The following is a 19061-nucleotide window of genomic DNA, read 5'->3' on the forward strand; positions in this document are numbered from 1 at the left end:
TACAGTATTTGTATGCATCAAACTCAAATAAAACACAAACTCAAATACATTTCTTTCTTTTATGGAAAATGAGCAATATATACAACCAGATATATTCATAAAAGATAATAAATTATAATTGTAAAAAAAAATAAAATGAAAAATAGTAATGTAAAGTGTTTTTCATGATAAAAAAAATACTTGCTCATCTTACTGAATATGCTGAATTGGCCTAACAGAAAATGTCTATATCCTGTGTTGGCCTAACTTGCTCATCTGTGTGCAATTTTGGGCTGAATGCCATGCATGAAAGGTGCTATATAAATTATTATCACTCTTTCACTCTGAGACTCATAAGGCAGTACTAGATTTAGTAATATTACCATGAATCTAGCCATTTATTTACCATATTTTATTGGAAAACATCTCCGAAACTCTGAAAAAGTCATATTGCTAGCTTACCATAAAAGGCCAATTCGACCGATTGGTGGAGCATATTTTCAAAAAAATAATTACACCCTTGTTAAAACTTTTTTTGTGCATCAAGTTATCTAATTATGTTCAGTCAGTGCCCTGCCACTAAAATATGTCAAAAATGATATGGTTACCTTACAAAAGTTGACCAAAAAGAGTGATTTCTTCAGCAGTGATTTTTAGCATTGCCAACTTTCTCAGTTGAAGCTAGCTGAAGGGCATTCTGTTTGAACCACAGTGACATCTAGAGGTTTGGAGACTAATAACTAACTAAGACATGTTATGTCAGTGTTGTGTTTACTGCCCTCGAGTGGCCAACAAATATTTCATTGCATCTCCAAATACCATGATGATGGAAAATACCGAAATACTCCAAAAGAACATGACATAGAAATACAATATTGTGGTAAAAATCTTTGCCACACATTTTTAATTACCTTTACAATATGACAGTTTCAACGGAATACTGGTAACTGGAAACAGTCATGATATGATTAGACATCCACTCAAAACAGGGAAGGAATTGAGGCAAAACTAACATTTCACGCAGTCTCACATATTATAGGTTACAGCTTAAAGCTCAAAGTTGTTTACAGAAACCAGAATTTATTCTCTCTGTCCGCATAAGGGCTTTCAGAATAAGAGGCTGGACTTCATCACAGCTTCTCTCTTAACAGATGTTAAGTTAATGGGAGTGGGCTCTAGAAAATAAATTACTCATTAAAACATTTTATTTTTACAACTTAAGAAACCATATATTACCAACTTCTTGTGATTACTGGTTAAATATATTCAGAAATACATTTAACCAATCCAATATATTTATTTTTGATAAAGATCGGACAGTTATAGCTGCATATATTCTGAAAATAAACAACCATAAATGTAAAAAAAACATCCCTTGTAAGTACTCATAAACATGTGATTTTGTATTTGTTCTCAATGTTTAATTGGAAACTCCTAACATATCTTTGATTCCTAGCTTGCTTCGGTAGATTAGAGTCATTCTTTTATTTTGTTAAGTCTTGATCCAATTATGTACAATCTGAAGGCCTGCAGGCTTTACAAAGAAAGGCAAAGTAAGAACCAAGGAAAAACATCCGTCTGTAGTTCTTAGAAATGCGCTCTCAACCTTTAAAAGCATTACAATAATTCTATGTATTCAATCCATACATATGACCTTTAAAGGTTATTGCTTTTAAAGAACAGTACATGCAGGTTCCAATGCAGTTACAACTTATGTCCAGCAGAGGGAGCTATACTCCAACAGCTGGAGAGGAAATGCGTCACCACTTCATAAATGCATTCAGTGTGTTGCCTTCATGCACACATTTGTTCTTCAGTGAAAATAACAGCTTTGTTATTGTATAGTACATTAGTTTGGTCCACTCTTGGCCTTCAGCTCTGTTCCATTGTTTTCTCATGTCAGTTGCAGATTTTTAGTCTGATTTCTTAAGCTTAATTGTTAGTCTTTTACATGTTTGTCTATAATCTGTTTTATGTATGGGTGGACTTTCATTATATGCTTTCTTCAGATAAATAATTCCTTCTTTTTTTACATGGACCTTTGCTAAAGGTTAAGTCAAATGTTTAGTTTTGAGACAACATTAAGGAATACAAATTAGAAAGACCATGTTTCATTAAAACCTACTTCAAAAGATCTTTAAAAGTTCCTCTGCCTCTTCTATTCTTCCCAGTACATACAACTTGCACCTGCATTTTAACTCTTTCCGCCCAAGGGTGTTTAGGAAACAAAGGGCTCATATCACCGCGCTGAATATAAGCCAAACCAGCCTTCAAATAAGTTCAGCGGTTAAGTTCAGCGGTGCGATTTCCCTATTCTCCCATCTCGTCATGTGATGATGAAAAGCTTGATCTTGTGATGCAATCTAAAGTGTGACACAAACACTACGGGGCCAGTGTGGACAGACACTGCCTTGTTGTTAATAATATTCAGTAAGCAGATGATACTCCTGCAGCTGCTGTTTAATCTCTCCACTAACCTATGATAAATGGTCCGAGCCCGGGGACCTCAGCCCCCGTTTCCCCTCTCATCATCACACCTGATATTTCTCTAAGCAAAGAACACTGAAAAATGTGTTTTACTATTACTAACCCCTTGTTAGGAGTGAATAAGGTCATATGACTTACCCTCATTGTGCTCTTTCTTTGTGTCCAGCTGTCTTGCCTTTGTATTATTTGTCAGTTATATTTTGAAACCAGAGGATGTGAAGTCCTTGCTGTTAGCTATTGTCTACTCAGAAAGAAAATGTTTGACCTGAAACTTATTGCTCATTTTCTTTGCAGAGTTAGAGCAGCTTCTAAATATGTTATCACAATCAAATGTAATTGTTGTATCATATTTAAGTGGCTCTTTCAAGTAAATATATCATCTCTGCTTATTTAATAACTGAACAATATTCACGCCCACATAACTAAGACGTAGTATGGGGAAGAATAATAGTGCTCATTTCATAAAAAACATTGTGAGTTTTTTGACATAAGTTGACATTCAGAACCAGCCCAGAAGAATCAATGCTTTGTACTGTAGATCCAATCAAGCTCCACCCATCAAACCATCCATCCATCCGTCCATCCCATCCTCATTTCAAAATGCCGCTTTTCCCTGTAAAGTTTTACAGTGATGCCAGAAAACAATATTTCTGATATCAAAAACGGTATAATTACTCCCAAAAAAGAAGATTGCGTCAAATAGAGCGTCACGCGGCAGAGACAGCTTTGTTTTTACGGAGCTCCAACGTCGCATTGCTGTTAACGTTTGCGGTGCCATCTTGTATACGGGTGTCATGTTCTCACGAGAATTGTTATATCTTATATACAAGATCAGAGCCACAGTATTGCCCTCATACTATATTTTTTCTAGAAAAACCCCTACATCCATCCATTCATCCATCCACCAATCCATCCATCCATACGCTGAAAAAACTGAAACGTTGACATTTCACATAACTGTATAAGGTTAGTTGAAACCCATAATGTTAAGTTGAACCTAATGTGTTTTATTTCAACGTAATGTTATTGCTTTCGATTAACCTAATACAGTTATGTGATACATTTAATTTAAGTCAATGTTTCAATTTTTCAGTGTATACAGTATATATCCATCCATCTATCCGTCTTTCTCAGCATTAATGCATTCATCCTTCCGTCCATCCACCCAACCAACCATTCATGTATTCATCGCTCCACCCATCCATTTATGCGTAAATCTATCCATCCATAAATGTTCTGCTGGATATTGTGGTTTGGGTTGTGTGGTGCAGGCTAACTAGCCCAGACCTCCTCATCTCCAGCCATATCTCCCATGTCCAACAACATCCTGAGGCATTCCCATGCTAAATTAGATATTTCACCCCTAGATCACCTCCCAGTTAGACATGCCCGGAGCGCATCCAGGAAGGGGTCCCGGGGGGCAGCCTCATCAGATGGTTGAGGCACCTCCTCTGGCTCCATTCGGCACTCAGACACATTGGCTCGGGGCACTTTCTGTATGCCTGGGCTCTTCACTTAGTTCTAGAGAGTCAGTAACCCTGCGTAAAAAGCTTATTTTGACCACTCCGGTCCTAGATGTTGTCAGCTCACTCTAAAACATAGGTGATAGTCATGGAGCGATGACGGGTAAATCAAGAGCGTCACCTTCAAAACTCTCTTCACTTGCATCGATGAGGACGTTACACCCTTCTACCTCGTGGATATCATGCTTCACGTCACTGGCCATAGTGAACAAGAACAGTAACCATGGCCACAGTGCAACCAAGCTTGCAGAAGTACACAATTAAACTCAAACTGAATTGGAATTCCCTAACAATGCCAGAATCAATGTTTAGCATGGATAAACCCACTGATCGTAGATGGTGCCATTTCTGTGCACATGTAGACGTAGGTGCAATACTCTGGTTTTAATAAGGTTAAGTGGAGAAAGCTTTCTCACAGCTGTAAGTCAACCCAAACATGTTCAAGTGCTACCTTGGACAGAACATTGTGCTCTATGTTTTCATCCCTTTCACATCTTTCTTTGGCAGGTGTTCTCCCAACGGTCTCAAATGATAAACAATTGATTTGATTGGCCCAATTCAGTAAAACTGTTGTCATATTATGTTGATTACGTGAATGCTTTCTGGCTAACATCCGGTTGGCTTTGTACTTACTTTATTGGGGATCGAATAAGTGTGACACTTAAATGAATCTACCCATTTAAAGACGGAACACGATGAAGATGGCGACGGCAAAACCTACAACATATTGGCTGTTGGTAGATGTATCACTGTTATTGTACAAGATGTTATAAGGAACATTTTCAAGATTGTTTTATTGCTGAGGCCTAACCCAAATGTAGTTTCCTTCAGCTCTTGAGAGCTTATTGTTTTTGTTTACTGATGTGCAACTTTACTGGCTTTGTTTAAACTCGCTGGTTAAGCACTACTGGCCCACTATCGAGCAGAGGTTGAGATTAACCGGTAAACAAGATGGAGTAAATAGCAGCTAAAGAAGCATTTGTTTGTTGATGGGGAACAATACCTAGTTAAAATCTGTGAATATTCTATCATCATACATTCATTTAGTGAACAAGAACCCACATGATGCTTATGTTGCTTCATATCTGCTCGATAAGAACTGTTTGCTATCAGCCGTCATATGGGAACTCATAAGGTGATGTTATGGCAGTGTTTTGTTTGTGGATAAATTAATTGTGTAAGAGTAAAAGTGCACCAATTTAACATTGCTTCAATTTGTTGTCCTACAGAACATAATAGTTAATAGTATGGTAATAGTCAACATTATTTATAACATTTATTATGTGACATTTGCTATTTTATTTTATTGTTAAAAGCACATGGATATATTGTATTGGATATATTATAGCTTAGTAGTACAAGTATAAGTATATGTAGTATTTATTTAATTGTATGAAAATGTTGAGGTGGGTGTTTTACTTTGTATGGGGATGTTTAAATATATGGAATATATATGGCGTAAATATTCCTATATTATTAATAGTTTACATTTGTATTATTTGTAATGTCAAAACCATTACATTTAGTATACTGCTAGTTAAAGCCTTTTATTATGTCTTAACGTTGTGAAAAGCACAGGTGCCTAGCATCAAAAAGAAAAAAAGAACTCTGACGTCAGCCTGGTGCAGATCCTCATCTAAAAACAATCAAAGCAGATCCCAGTGAAGCGCTGGGTTTCAAATGCAGTTTTTTTCCCCCACATGACGATTTCAGCAGAGCGAGCGCTTGTTCATTGAATTATGCGTCGCACCTCTTCGTCATGACAACTAGCAGTGGGATTGAAATATTGCAAGTGGTGTCCTATGAGAGAGCGAGAGCGAGCGAGCGAGAGCGAGAGGCTTTAGACCGCACTGAGAGAGAGAGGGAGAGAGAGAGAGAGAGAGAGAGAGAGAGAGAGAGAGAGAGAGAGAGAGAGAGAGAGAGAGAGAGAGAGAGAGAGAGAAGAGAGAGAGAGAGAGAGGGGGGGGGGGGTTGTTGAAGCACGAGCCGTGGTATCCTCTTCATTGCAGCTATCGGGCTTCAGAAAATAATATCACTGCTAATATTTAAAGCTCTATTTCTAAAGCCATGAAGGCTAAACGGAAGATCCCCGCGCTGTTTCTCAGTCTGAGCCTCTATTTTCTGTGGTGAGCATCACAAGTTAAACCAAGGGAGCGCACCACGCAAGCGCGTAAAGAGATTGGACACCTGATTTTGTGGGGTGTCTTTAGAGCGCTATTCTTATTTTTTTAAGTCAAACAATCCGTGTTTTTCCCCAGGCCCTAGCTGCGCTGCGGTGGGGGGAAGATACACCGTGGATTATAATAACCAACATGGACAAATGAAGGAAAGAGGACTGATCACTGCGTTGACTTTTGAAGCAACGCGCAGAGTCTTGACGCTAGCGTCTATTTTACAGTGAGCGCCTTTTTTTCCCCTCTCTCCTCTTTGATTCCCACTCGCTGCTCAACATTAGAAAAGTCCAAATATCTGTGTGGATAAGGAGCACAGAGCAGGGTGTTGTCAGAGAGGGATGAGAGGAGGAGGGGGCAGTATGAGGTGTGCTTTTTTTGGAAAAGCCGGAGAAAGACGGACACCGAGAAGGTGTTCTGATGTGCGAAATCCTACGACGCGCTGCCCTCCTGAGAAATAATTGTGATCAGGGAAGAAATGGCCTAGTTAAAACATCATCGACACACCGGCAGAGGATAGAAACAGAAGAATCGTGTTCCGATGGACGGGCCATCACCACCGCCATCATCATAATTCCAGTGCTTGCATCGAGTCTTTTTTAGGTAAGCCGTATGTCCACCGCTACCTCCGAAACGTGACTGGAGATTTTCCTGTCTATCATAGGTGTTATGTGTGTGCAATATGTACGCTTTGGTGACTTTGCACATTGCGCACGTTATCCATCTTGACGCACTGTCACAATTGGGGGAATGAGATGTCCATGCAAATCCTCGTGCCACTTTGTTGCTATAGCACATTATTTTTCTTCCTTTCGAGTGGAAGCCTTCGATTGGCCTTGCCTGTTGATAAGCTGTCACATCCTAACATGATCCGACTACTTTGCCTTCAGCATCTGTCGTTTTCAGCTAATGATATTCATGTGATTTAATTGGAATCAACTCATCATGTAGGCTGTCAATCACACAGGATGTTTGGCTGCATTATAGGCTCCAATAATGTCATTTTCTCCCTTGGTGTAGTTTATTTCGATAATGTGTTGATGGCTGTGTTAATCAAACACACATGCTGCAATAGAAACTCATCTGAGCCAGAGTGGGTGACAGGCCTTGAACTCAGAAGATGTCCTCTTGCTCGTTAATAAACCTCACAACACACTCTGAGACACACACAGTATGCTCTAACAGAGACACACGAAGCCTGTGCCGGAGAAGATGCAGATAGCATTGTGAATTAAATGCACACTCTGATGATCCAGGGAAAGGCTCCATTAATATTCAGCGGTGGTTGGGCAGTGCTCAGTTAATGGCAGACAACAGGACCTCTGTTCTGACAGGTCATGGATGAGAAATGGTGTATTTTCTTTTTTGGAGATTTAATGGCGTTTTGTACACTGAATCGTTGCCCGTAGCTTGGGGCAAGTGACATTTAAAATCCATCAGAAAACCAATAAAGTGATTTTGTAGAATCCTTTAGTATTACTCTTGTCCATGTACTGCTGGAATAGCTGTGATTGGTTTCTTAAGCCTGCGTCATGTCAACCTGGTTACTGGCATTTGGACACTTAGATAGACCAGAACATGGCTGACGCCTTCCATTGGCTTTTACATGCCAAACATATGCCTTATTTACTGCAATATTTATCTCGAAAAAGTACATGGTACCCAGAGTAAAAATTCAGCAGAAGTGTATGCCTACCACCATATTTAAATGCCTTTTGGGAACATTTAAAATAATGTTTCTTCTAAGCTAATAAGAACTTAGTCATCTCCATATTGTGATGGTCCATTTTGTTTCTAGGGCTGAAACAATTAGTGGTCAAATTGATTGGTCAATCAAAAAAAAGTAATTGTAAACTATTTTGATCTTGAAGTGAATATCTTTGGGTTTTAGACTGACTAAAAAAGGCATACAAAGACATCACCATGGGCTTTTAGAAAATGCTGACATTTTATAGACCAAATGATTAATCGAGAAAATAATCAACACTTAATTGTGAGTGTTGGGCCAAATCTCTAGATCCTGAAGGATTTGGTGACACATCACAGTACAAGATGATGTAGCACAGTGAAATCATACACCATCTCTAATCAACCAAACAACATTTCAAACTTTAACTTCTGGAACTGCCAGCATTGTTTTTCCTTACCAAGCAAAAGATACTGTGACTGCAACCGTTCCCTGCATATTGTATCCAATAAACTACAGCAAAGGGCCAATAAAGATAATATTGTGGTGAGCACAGTGTCGCTTGGTTTCCAGAGGGAAAACAGGAAAGATAAATGGAATTAAAACAGAAAGAATGGCGGATTAATGGATCGGATGACAACATGTAGCGGAGACTTACAATCCAGAACAAAACGTGTTAAGTCTTAATGTTTAATGAAGTATGTTTGGGTGAGCAAGGTGAAGTGTGGAAAGGTGTTCAATGTTCATCAGTCTTACAGGATCAAAGCCGGAGCTTTCTTCAAGGAGGACAAGGTTGATGCTGAGTTGTTTTGTAATATATATGCTGTATACATTATATAGCTGTTTTTGAGAGATCAGCCTTGTCAAACATCTTGCTTATTTCCATAACAAAGGCTTGCATTTTAAAGGTGTAGTTGTATTAGCTTGGTATTGTCCCTACTCATAGGGTTTTGTAATTCTTGTACATGTAATGTTGGTTAAAGCTTAAACTTGAGTAAGTAGAACAAATGAATCTGCATCATTTTTTTAGCTGCTAACTGATGGCTCAGCGCATTGACATGGATTGAAGTGAAGTGCACATACTTAAAAACAATACATGGGTCAAAAGGAATTTGGCAGTTGGTGAAATGGCACTTTGGTTTAATGTGAAGCTGCAGTTATGTGTGGATTCATTAGTTTCGTTCCATTTAATAAACTATATTAGATGTTCCCACTAGTCAACAAGCTTTGCTATGAGCAAATAAATAAAGTCCTTCTGTATGTTAGCGGGCTGTTGGTGGTGCTATATGGTCATATGCTCCTTGCACTATTAAGCACTACAGACATATGATGTGCTTTATACAATGTAGGCAGTAAGTGAAGATAAACAGAGGTGTCATCAAAGTATGATACATGTGTATTTTTACTTGGTTATATTATCTGCACACAAAATGCATGAAACTAGGATTTATGGAAGGCAGTTCCAATTTTGTTTTATTTCAATAGTTCCTACATGTTTTACTTTAGCATATTTAGCTCTCAATTTCCATCCCACTTTGTGCTAGGGCTGTACAGAATAGCTTACAGCCTTGAAGCTTCATTCTTAACATTGCCATTGTAATTCTAAATCAACATTTGAATACTGCGCTTTTTCTTTTTATAATGTATATTTATTCAGTTTAAACCCAGTATGTACAGTTGACAGATACAGATTAGACTACAGTCATATTATTTATTAGTAATATAATATTTGTATAGTTAGATAGTTAGTTAGATTCTAGTGGTGGCCATGCTCTGACTGGACATATTCTTTACAGAAAGACAATAAAAAGTAATTCATTTAATACGATTAATCACTTTATTGAAATTGAAGATACAACCTATTTTTTTAGGATGATGACATCATTAAATATGATATGGAAATATCAAACTTTAATTCAAATGTATGCTTCAAATGTTACAAAAGTGACATTAGTAGTCTGTGGTATGGTCACTGCTTTCTGTAACCGGACATTTTTAATGTAATGCTCTTAGTACTGTTAGTAAAAAAGTCCTCATTACATGATGTATAGTGTCATGCTGCCATCACAAGAGGCAGCACTGGAAAAAGTGTTAAGAAACGAGTGGTCTCATTGCAAAGACGTATTCACACTTTGAAAAATTGCAAAAATGATATGCATTCTAAATGTCAAGTCATTATATATTCTCATGTTTTGCATTTGCACTTGAAGTGCCTTTGCCATACAATTTCAATGTAGGAACTGCAGATCAAGGATGCGGCTGGAGAGAAATTACCAAACATCATCGTTAGCGTTATCACTGGTCGTGTCAGTGTAGTAATTAAAACCAGCAGATCATTTGGGGAAATGGCGATCCTGTGGCAATGTTCACTCTATGGCTGAAGCATTGAACAAGGGTAACATTTTAATGAAAACATAAGGGACAATTTTGACTAGGTTAGGGATATCACAATTCCAGAAATTGTTTCTACAGTTAAAAACGAGAAGATATATCTCATGTACGTCAACATTAACTGCTTCATTACCATTGACATACTGCTCAATAGATTAAACAACTGTATTTGTGTACTGTATCCTAAACACATTATCCAGGACGACAGTGTGAGTATTGCGTCAGGTTTTCAGAATTTCAACTTGGCACTACCGTTTCTTTTGACCACTCATAGTCCAGTGGTCAGGTATTTCATCTGCCACTCAGGCTTAAAAAATAATGAAGTAATTTAAAAAGTGATTGGTGTTTGTAACATAGTAATCTCTTTAAACATGTTCTGCATTCAGAATATGTAGCATCAGAACAAGAATTTGATATTGGAGGGGGTTCTGGATTCTGTTTTGCAGTAAGAGTAGTATTGGCCAATCACGTTTGAGCCATTGCATTCTGGTAAACACTTGTGTGGCAAACAAAAAAGACAAATCTTGTAGAAAAAACATGTAGACTATAGACCGTCACTGTATAAGAAGTCTTAGCTTGGATATCTGCTGGTTAAATTAAAAGCCACGAAATTGGGCTCCCAGGTTTAGTTGATTGGTTCCAAGATTGGTAAAATAGTAATACTGCTGTATCAACTTTTCATCAGGCCTTCCAAGCCAGCACCTTCCATGACATCATTTTGTTTCCCTTTTTCCAGTGTCTCTTCTGAGGTTTCCCTCCTATTTTGTTTTTATGGCACAACTCTATGAACTGTGTGTCAGTCCCTAAAGGAGATTCTGCAGGATTGTGGTTTAAAGCGCTCAAAAGGCCCACTGGACAGCGCTTGTATTCCCACCATCTTTTTTGTGTGGTCATACCACAAATCATCAGATATATATCAAGAACATTCTTCAAAATCTGTAATGTCCGTTGGGCTCAGGCGTTGGACATTGGGATTAGACTTATCCTTTCTAACTGCTGCACCAACTGCACTGCATTGACTTGCAGTCCAGAAAGCTACACATTAATAGCACAAAAACGGAATTCTTTCTAGTTTTTTTACAATTATATTGATTGAAGAAAAGTCAGCTTAGCAGCATGGAAATTCAGCCTATATTAATTAGTTTTTGACCGGCTTTAAAGCATCTACTAGCGATATGACCAGCATGGTTTCTAACCGAGGTGCAGAATCCAATGTAACGCATTTACTACTTGCCTGGGTTAATGGTCAAGATGCTGTGATGGAGGCTATGAGCTTTCATTTCTGCCCAAAGGTGTCAAGTCAGAGAAAAAGACAGGTTAAAATGACCCAGCTCTCAGTCACGTCCCGGACAAGGAGGAGAAGAGCAGGAGAATAGCTTGACCTGACCCATTCACCGTGAGCAAAGAAAAGCTGGAGAAAACGCCTGTGCAAATACCATGGTAACCATCTCGTGTAACCTCCTCTCAACAATATCACATAACAGTCATCCATGAGATAAGCAAGGATGAGTGCTGTCCTGTCTTCTGAAGTCTGGGGGGAATATCACACAGATCGCCATTCAAATATCTGGTCATTTAATGTGCCTTTTATTAGAGGCAGAGATTATAGCCCATTATAACGGGACACGCGACCTTTCCTGTGTTGCAAAGTTTCAACCTACGATTCATCAGACGTGATTCATTAAGCAGCTGTAACACTTACTTCTCTGATATAATGTTGGCAGTGTTACACAAAGTCTGGCATGTAAGAAATACATTCTTTCAAGCAATGTTAGTTTATCATTGAACTACACTACTCATAATTCACCTGTCTTATGACGTAGCCCATGCATTAAGTACCTGATCTCTCTTACGCATGGCGTGGGCAGTATTTTGCACAGATATGCGTTTTGAAATGTAGCCTACAGTACATTATGTCTTGGGGAGGAAGCCTATTTATTATTCATTCATTCTCAAAGTTTCTACAACTGTAGATGGCAACAAAAAAAGAGTGGTCAAGTACAATTCAGAAAAGACGTAGTATTTGACCCCTTCCTGTCCCCTCGTCTCGAAGTTAATGTTTTTTTTAACGTGTTTGTGTTAGAAGCCTGAAATAAGGTCTGTGGTTAACGGGAGATGGTTGAAGATACCGTTCTACGAAATAAGATACGTCAGTAAATACTCCATGTGAATGTCCGAAGCTCACTTAAAAACTGTGCTTGTTATATGACTGAATTAAACTACTTTGCATCATCAAGAATCCGCCTTTAACTTAGCGGTGGTGAAGCCCAGCCGTGCGACCGTGATGTAGTTAGTTTATAGCGTAACGTTAGCTTTTTACTCCTGCCAATTGCATTTACGCTTCGAAAATCATATAGTGTTTCGATTCTGTGGAGATTATCCTGCTGAACAAAACACATTAAGTTTCTTAAACATGTGTTGGCCACAGAACTTATTTTCTATAAACTAGATCCAATGGGGAAATCGTAGTGCATTTTGTCAAGGGACCCCTTGCAATGCTAACTTCCGAGTCGGCCTACTAAAATAAACAATCATTGCACCTCTCTATAGGCCATTCATGTTGCAGAATGATGTTAGATAATGCTTGTTTCATTGACACAATGGGAAACTCAATGCCTAATGAGTTATTGTGCTAAAGGACACGTTAATAACGTACCCCGTTTACTCACTATTCTCCTAGAGCGTTGACCAGTGGAACAAAAGACACACACAGTATGTCGTTGCGGTCTGGTGAATGGCAATGCACTCAATGCCTTGTGGAAACCCATTGTAGCTACTGTAACATAAAGACACCATTAGAGAAAAGAAAATGAGCCAAGATTGACACACATTGAATGAAAACAAAAAGGCACAGTGTGTGTAGTGTGTAGTCACTAAGTGTGAATTTTCTGAATCATTAACAACATAAACTAAAAGGCAATGCGGCTGGAAGTAAGATCTCAGACAATGTAATCCACAGATATTTTAAGACATGGCTATGATCTGAGGCAGACACTGACAAGCACTGAAATGAATAATAATCTAATTATAAGATTCTACTCTGTGAAAAAGGCTTTTCAATTTCTACCTGACTTTGAGTACGGTGGGTCTTCAATGAACATATTTTGAGAATTGCCTCTCTTGCTGTTGTTATTTAATTAAATTGTTTGGTGTACTGTACTTGACTTTTAATCAACTAAATGTCAACGTGCCTGCCCTGATGAAGCCCTGTGCAACAATCACAAAGGCATCCCACAATGCTCTTCACTTAAAAAGTGGGCAACAGGCATTTTATACATAGTGTTTGTATGATTGTCTAAATTGGCACATTTACAGTATTTCCTGTTACATACTTAACAAAATCCATTTCCTTTTGCTGTAAAACATGTGTTATAGGTTAGGTATTATAGAGGCAGTATAATATTTGTGCTTTGTATGGGATTCCATAAAAAAAATAAAAAAATCACCCAGATAACTATATTACATTTTTTGACACATATTTTTGTAAATTCTCACTTTACTAGTTAACTTTTTTGAATTATGTTAAAAGATATATAATTTTCAGAGCAAGTAAGGATCTGGAATATTTCTTTGTAAGATAAATGTGAATAAAGTGAAAAACAGCGTACACAGTTAGTAAAACAAATTAAAACTTGCTGTCTAAAGCACTGTTGCCACTTTCCATCCCTTCTAAAGGCTCTGAGCTCCTTCTTTTCCTGTGCAGGGACGTTTTCTGTTGAGTCTTGGCTGTTGGTTCCTTGAACACAATGTCAAAGCTTTATTGGATTTTAGCTGTGCCTTTTGTATTTATAAACTACTAAATGAATGCCCATCACTGTGTCCTCAAGGTATATGTTTGCCCTTTATCCAACAATCTGTCAAATCACTTGAACTTTGTGAGCATCAAGATCAGTTGTAGTAAAGTTTTGTATCCAAGGGGCTGCATTGTGGACTATTACAGCCTCCACTCTGTGCAGGGCTCTCATCAAATGTCAGGCAGTTCAGTCAGACGCTTACATGAAAGGATTCAGGGTGATTTACTGCAGATAGATGTCCAGATGCACTCTGTGGAAAATGCTCTGCATCTGAAAGCGCTCAACAAGCAGCTGGGCAGAGTCCGTGTGGCATCCGACCCGTAACAGAAGCAGTGACATAAATAATCACAGGAGTGAAAGTGTTAGCTCGTCAGATTGTCAAAAACACCTCTTTACCGTGTTTTAATCTGATAGCTGGTGATTGTAGGAGTCAGCTGATACTGATCTGGTGATGGCAAACAGGCACCCAGTGCCCAACCTGAACCAATGTTATGCTCCATTGCGCTACATAACAGGAGTACATGTTTAAAAATGAAAACAAAGGTATAGTTATAAACATTCTGGCAAATTATCAAGAGTCCTTCCTTTAATTATGTTTTTGTACTCTTTTTATATCCAAGTGCAGGGTTCATGAGGCTGCATGATGATGAATTAATGCACACAACCAAAACAGGTTTTTTCACCAGTTTCACCAGTAGCCATTAACAAAGAGTATCAATGCAAGTTATTTCAGTTCCTATCCCAGATAGTGGCCATGTGGAACAACTGAAGTATCTGTAGAAAACTAAATGCACAAAAGTGTCAAACTCCTTTTTAATTAATGTAGCCACAACGCTCATATTCTCCAGATGACGTTGTACGCTCATTTGCATATTGATAAAGACATTGCATGAGACAAAGACCTCACACTGTTGGCAAAGGATTCCTGGACCACGATTGTTCTGAGCAGCATTAAAAAAAGGATAACAATATAATACATTAAAAACATTTCTCGCATTTCCCCTGAATAATGGTCTGAATAAGTTGCTGAATTTGTTGCTAGTAGGCTTATAGACGGAGAGCAATCCAGTTGTCATTGCAACAGCAACGAGTACAACAATACCATTCAGAAACGCTGTTTAAAGAAGAGGGGGAAAAGAACAATATTATTTTAAAACTGTAAAAAAAACACATCAGATGGTTATTTAAAATGTATAAGGTTATGAACTAGGGTCTTGGAGTGTTCAGTTTAATAGTCAGTATTTGCACTGAAACCTAAGTCCACCATCTTTTATTCAGCTGACCTCAGAGCAGTACTTTTGGAGTACAGGAAACTTCTCAACAGTTTTGGGCATACAAATCATGCCCCCTTCCACTGAACGTGACTTTCCTCTGAAGACAACCTTACATTTCAGAAGCAGTTTTGTGTTGTGGCAGCTTGAATAGCAATGCAAAGTAAACTGTATGTATTTAGTGAAATGAACGATGATTCTGAGTCAAAATTCCCCCAGTGTGAGACAATAAAGCAGGCTTATGTTCCAGAACGTGTTGCTGAACTCTTCTGGCTCCAAAAAGGATCCAGTCTGTTTTTCCCCGCCCAGAACAGATGAGCAGTGTGTATCTGTTAGACCAGCTGCATGACTTGTTGATGGTTGTATTACCCATAATTAGGATTGTCTGTGGTCAAACATAGCACACCTGCTACATTCCATAGCATGTTATTTCTCTTTTGGTTTCCAGTTGTGATTGATCCTCTGTTTTCAAAAATCTGCCTTCTAAAATTCCAATTATATAGAGAGCTTTTTCCTTTCCCTCTGAAGAACACCCCTACCTACAGTATGAGGTTTGAAGGACCTTTAATATAGCTTCAGACAAATTGTTATAATATTGATTTGCCCTGTGTATCCAATGTGTAATAACATATGATCTATTCTACAGTATGTGTTGCATCTCAAATTAGTATCATAGATTGGCCTTCCTTTTTTGCCATCATAAATTATTAAAGATAATACTTTCAGAATGTATAGATGTAAAGCCCTATATTTCTATTAGTGCTATCAGCAGCCACAAATAAGTCACATTTACTGTGTAATAAGCCTTCTATCTTTTTCCAGTTAAAAACCTTTAATTTAAAAGCAGTAGCATGATGTCCTTTTTGCATTAGCAGTATCTTTATGAAGCTCAGATGCTAAAGCAAGTGAATTCCTTTTGCGAGGTAGGCAATCTGTATCCAGGGTGGGAATGGCAAGCTCTGGCACTACCACAAATAACTACTTAGAAAGCGTATGAAAGCCACGTATCCGTACATTAAATGGCTAATGCAATGCATTGAAGAATATGAACCATAAACAGTGTCGAAAAGGTGGTATGATGTCATGAAAACCTTTACAATTATAAGTTAAGGTTAGGATAAAGGTAAAACAGAAGGTTAAGAATTAACATTTGCTTTTTAAGTAAGGCAACTAGAATCCTTTACCCATGTTCTCATATGATCTCCGACAATGTCCAGCCAATAACTTTTTTGTCGGAATATTCTATTGAATATAACACTGTTATAGCAATAAAACTGTACAATAAATCACCTCTGGCTGGAAGAGGACTCTCTGCTCCATAGTTTCTCTTGGAATAAAAACACACTGTACATTTCACGTTTATATAATCTGTTCTATATTTAAATATTCCATCGGTCATATATTTATGTATGTATACATAATACCTTGTTAATTCAACATGTGTATTTGCTACTTTCTTGTTTATTTCTAGTCTTTTAATTTTTATTGTACAATGCCAGGTTTTTTTATGCTGCTACAACACAAACATTTCCCAAATTGGGATCAATAAAGTACTATCTTATGTTATTGTACAAATCCAACATACAATGGGAGATTGTATGACTATCGTAAGAGGACTACTCTATTTGGTTAATACAAGGTGTGGTGTTTGGATAGATTGTGCAGTAACAACGAGTTCACGTAGCCAGTTCGTAATTTGGTCATGAACAATGGAGTGTCTTGTGTTATCTTTTTTTAATTTCGTCTCTTCAGTACGACATTTTCTGTTGGTGTCTTTGTATTAAAGACCCTTCCTCTTGGATTTTTGTTTTCTTCTGGTTCCACAACATCCATAATCTAAAGTTATCAACACGACTTCTTGATTTTCTCCAGACAAGGAACGGCACTATCCACCCATTGGCTCATTCGGACGTTTTACAGGATTAAGACTAGGAAACTGTCCGGGTTTGATTTGTAATTGATTTGGAAATTTGCGTTCTCACGTTATTTCTTGATCATTTTAAGGTTGCAGTGTATCTGTAAAAAGGTCTATAGTTAGCATAAGGAAAAGACTGCTGTAAATAAGAAAAAGGCAAATGTTCTTACTCAAAACGTTAGAGCCACTTTTCCGTTTCCTGAGCAAACAACATCGCAATTTGTTATTCTTGGGATACCCTTTCAATATTGCGAGAGTAACTGCATTTACACATATAGAACTACTCTGGTTTATTTTCAGAAAAAAAAGGATGGTGGGTTTCCAAAGAGGTGAAACACTATGCAGGTTATGCCAGCCTTTCTGAAAACATTTGAATTATTAATTTGTTTGCATACAGCTCAGCTGGAGTACAGTGCATCATCACAGCAGTTAGGGAGCAGGGACTTAGCAGCAGTGAAGGACATAAAGTAAACAAACACAAGCACAGAAACCAAAAGGATGCAGGATACGTTCAGACTGGGGAGCAGTAAATTAGGAAAAGGTTGCTGTGATCATATCAAAAATAGCTTTGAGCATCTGCAGTTCAAAGTCAAGAATTAATCACATTCAACTTTTCACACAATTCTTTCAACTCATTGGAGCTTAGTCATTGTACCTCTTAACTCTCATGCATATCTTTTATATTTGACAATTAAACATTTATCTTAATAACAAAAAAACATCAGTCAAACAAGCTTAGCATAAAATAATTTTAACCTGTTAAGCCCTGCAGGCTTTTTTTTCAAGAAACTGTGTCTCAGGGCTTCTTAACATTAAGAAACCTATTAATGTATCATACCCACTTAACGGGAAGAAACTCAGCTAACTGACGATATGAACCATTTCTTCCGAAACAAAACACAAGTCTCACAAGAAGCGTCTAAATGAGCACTGAGTGAAAAAATGCTGACGCACTTATAGTAGCACAGAACTCACGGTAGAAATACTTATTGGATCTGCACAAACAAGATATCAGCTAGCAAGCTGAGATTCCACGGATTCTAGAAATATAAGTATCATCACTGAGCAATTGAAATTTGCGGTAGGGGAAGCAAACCCAGACATCACAAAACGTAGCTTTACGGAGCAAACACGGAAAATACCTTAGCCGATTTTCTGATCAAAAGTTTTGTTCAATGGCATTAAAACGATAAAAACACTGCTGAAGGTTAATCCATAGGTTAGTCCAATGTGTCTGTGTCACTTTGAAATGATTACTGATAATCCATTCTTCCATTTTTGTCAAAAACTGAGATTTCATATTAGCTGCTATTAGAGCTACAACCCAGTTTCCGGTTTTGGGCATTCTGGCTACGCATCACTCATTCACCAATGGGTAATCTTTAGATGGATTTTAGGAACTTCCCCTCGATTCTATTGGCTCTAACGGTTCAAAAGAGGTGTCAATCATCAAAATCGACCGAGGGAGGGCTAGATATATGGCAAATGCATCCAAATGTCCCCAGAGGTGTTTTTTGTTGTTGTTGCTAAACCTCTCTAAAAAGGTCAAGTGTCACTTGCTTTGCATCAATCTTGATACAGGGTACTTATTATGTTATAGTTTGGATTCCTGAAGCTTTTAGTCTACTATCCCATCATTCAAGGGTGGTTTTCACTATAAGTAATGTTTTTTTCTTTGGACGGACATTATCATTTAATTTTTTTTACTATGTTCAATCTGAATTTACTTTAAAATAAAAAAATTCTATATTGATTCGTTTTTTTTTTACATCCAACTCACAGGTTTATCATTGCTTTGAGAAAAAAGATTATTAATTTACCCCTTTTAGAAGTGAAGATAAGT

At 37.8% G+C, this 19061-nt stretch overlaps 1 protein-coding gene across 1 annotated transcript in view; it reads left to right on the plus strand.

The window, feature by feature from the left end:
• Positions 1-5991: 5991 nt before the first annotated feature.
• Positions 5992-19061, plus strand: part of LOC104950015 (neuroligin-2-like) — a 57333-nt gene continuing 44263 nt past the window's right edge. Inside the window, exon 1 of the mRNA XM_010776462.1 lies at positions 5992-6763. The gene's annotated coding sequence lies outside the window, so the exon portion shown is untranslated. The remainder of the gene's footprint in view (positions 6764-19061) is intronic.

This window comes from Notothenia coriiceps, unplaced genomic scaffold, assembly GCF_000735185.1.
Source record: "Notothenia coriiceps isolate Sejong01 unplaced genomic scaffold, NC01 NC01_scaffold00000339, whole genome shotgun sequence".
In the NCBI taxonomy this organism is placed as follows: domain Eukaryota; kingdom Metazoa; phylum Chordata; class Actinopteri; order Perciformes; family Nototheniidae; genus Notothenia; species Notothenia coriiceps.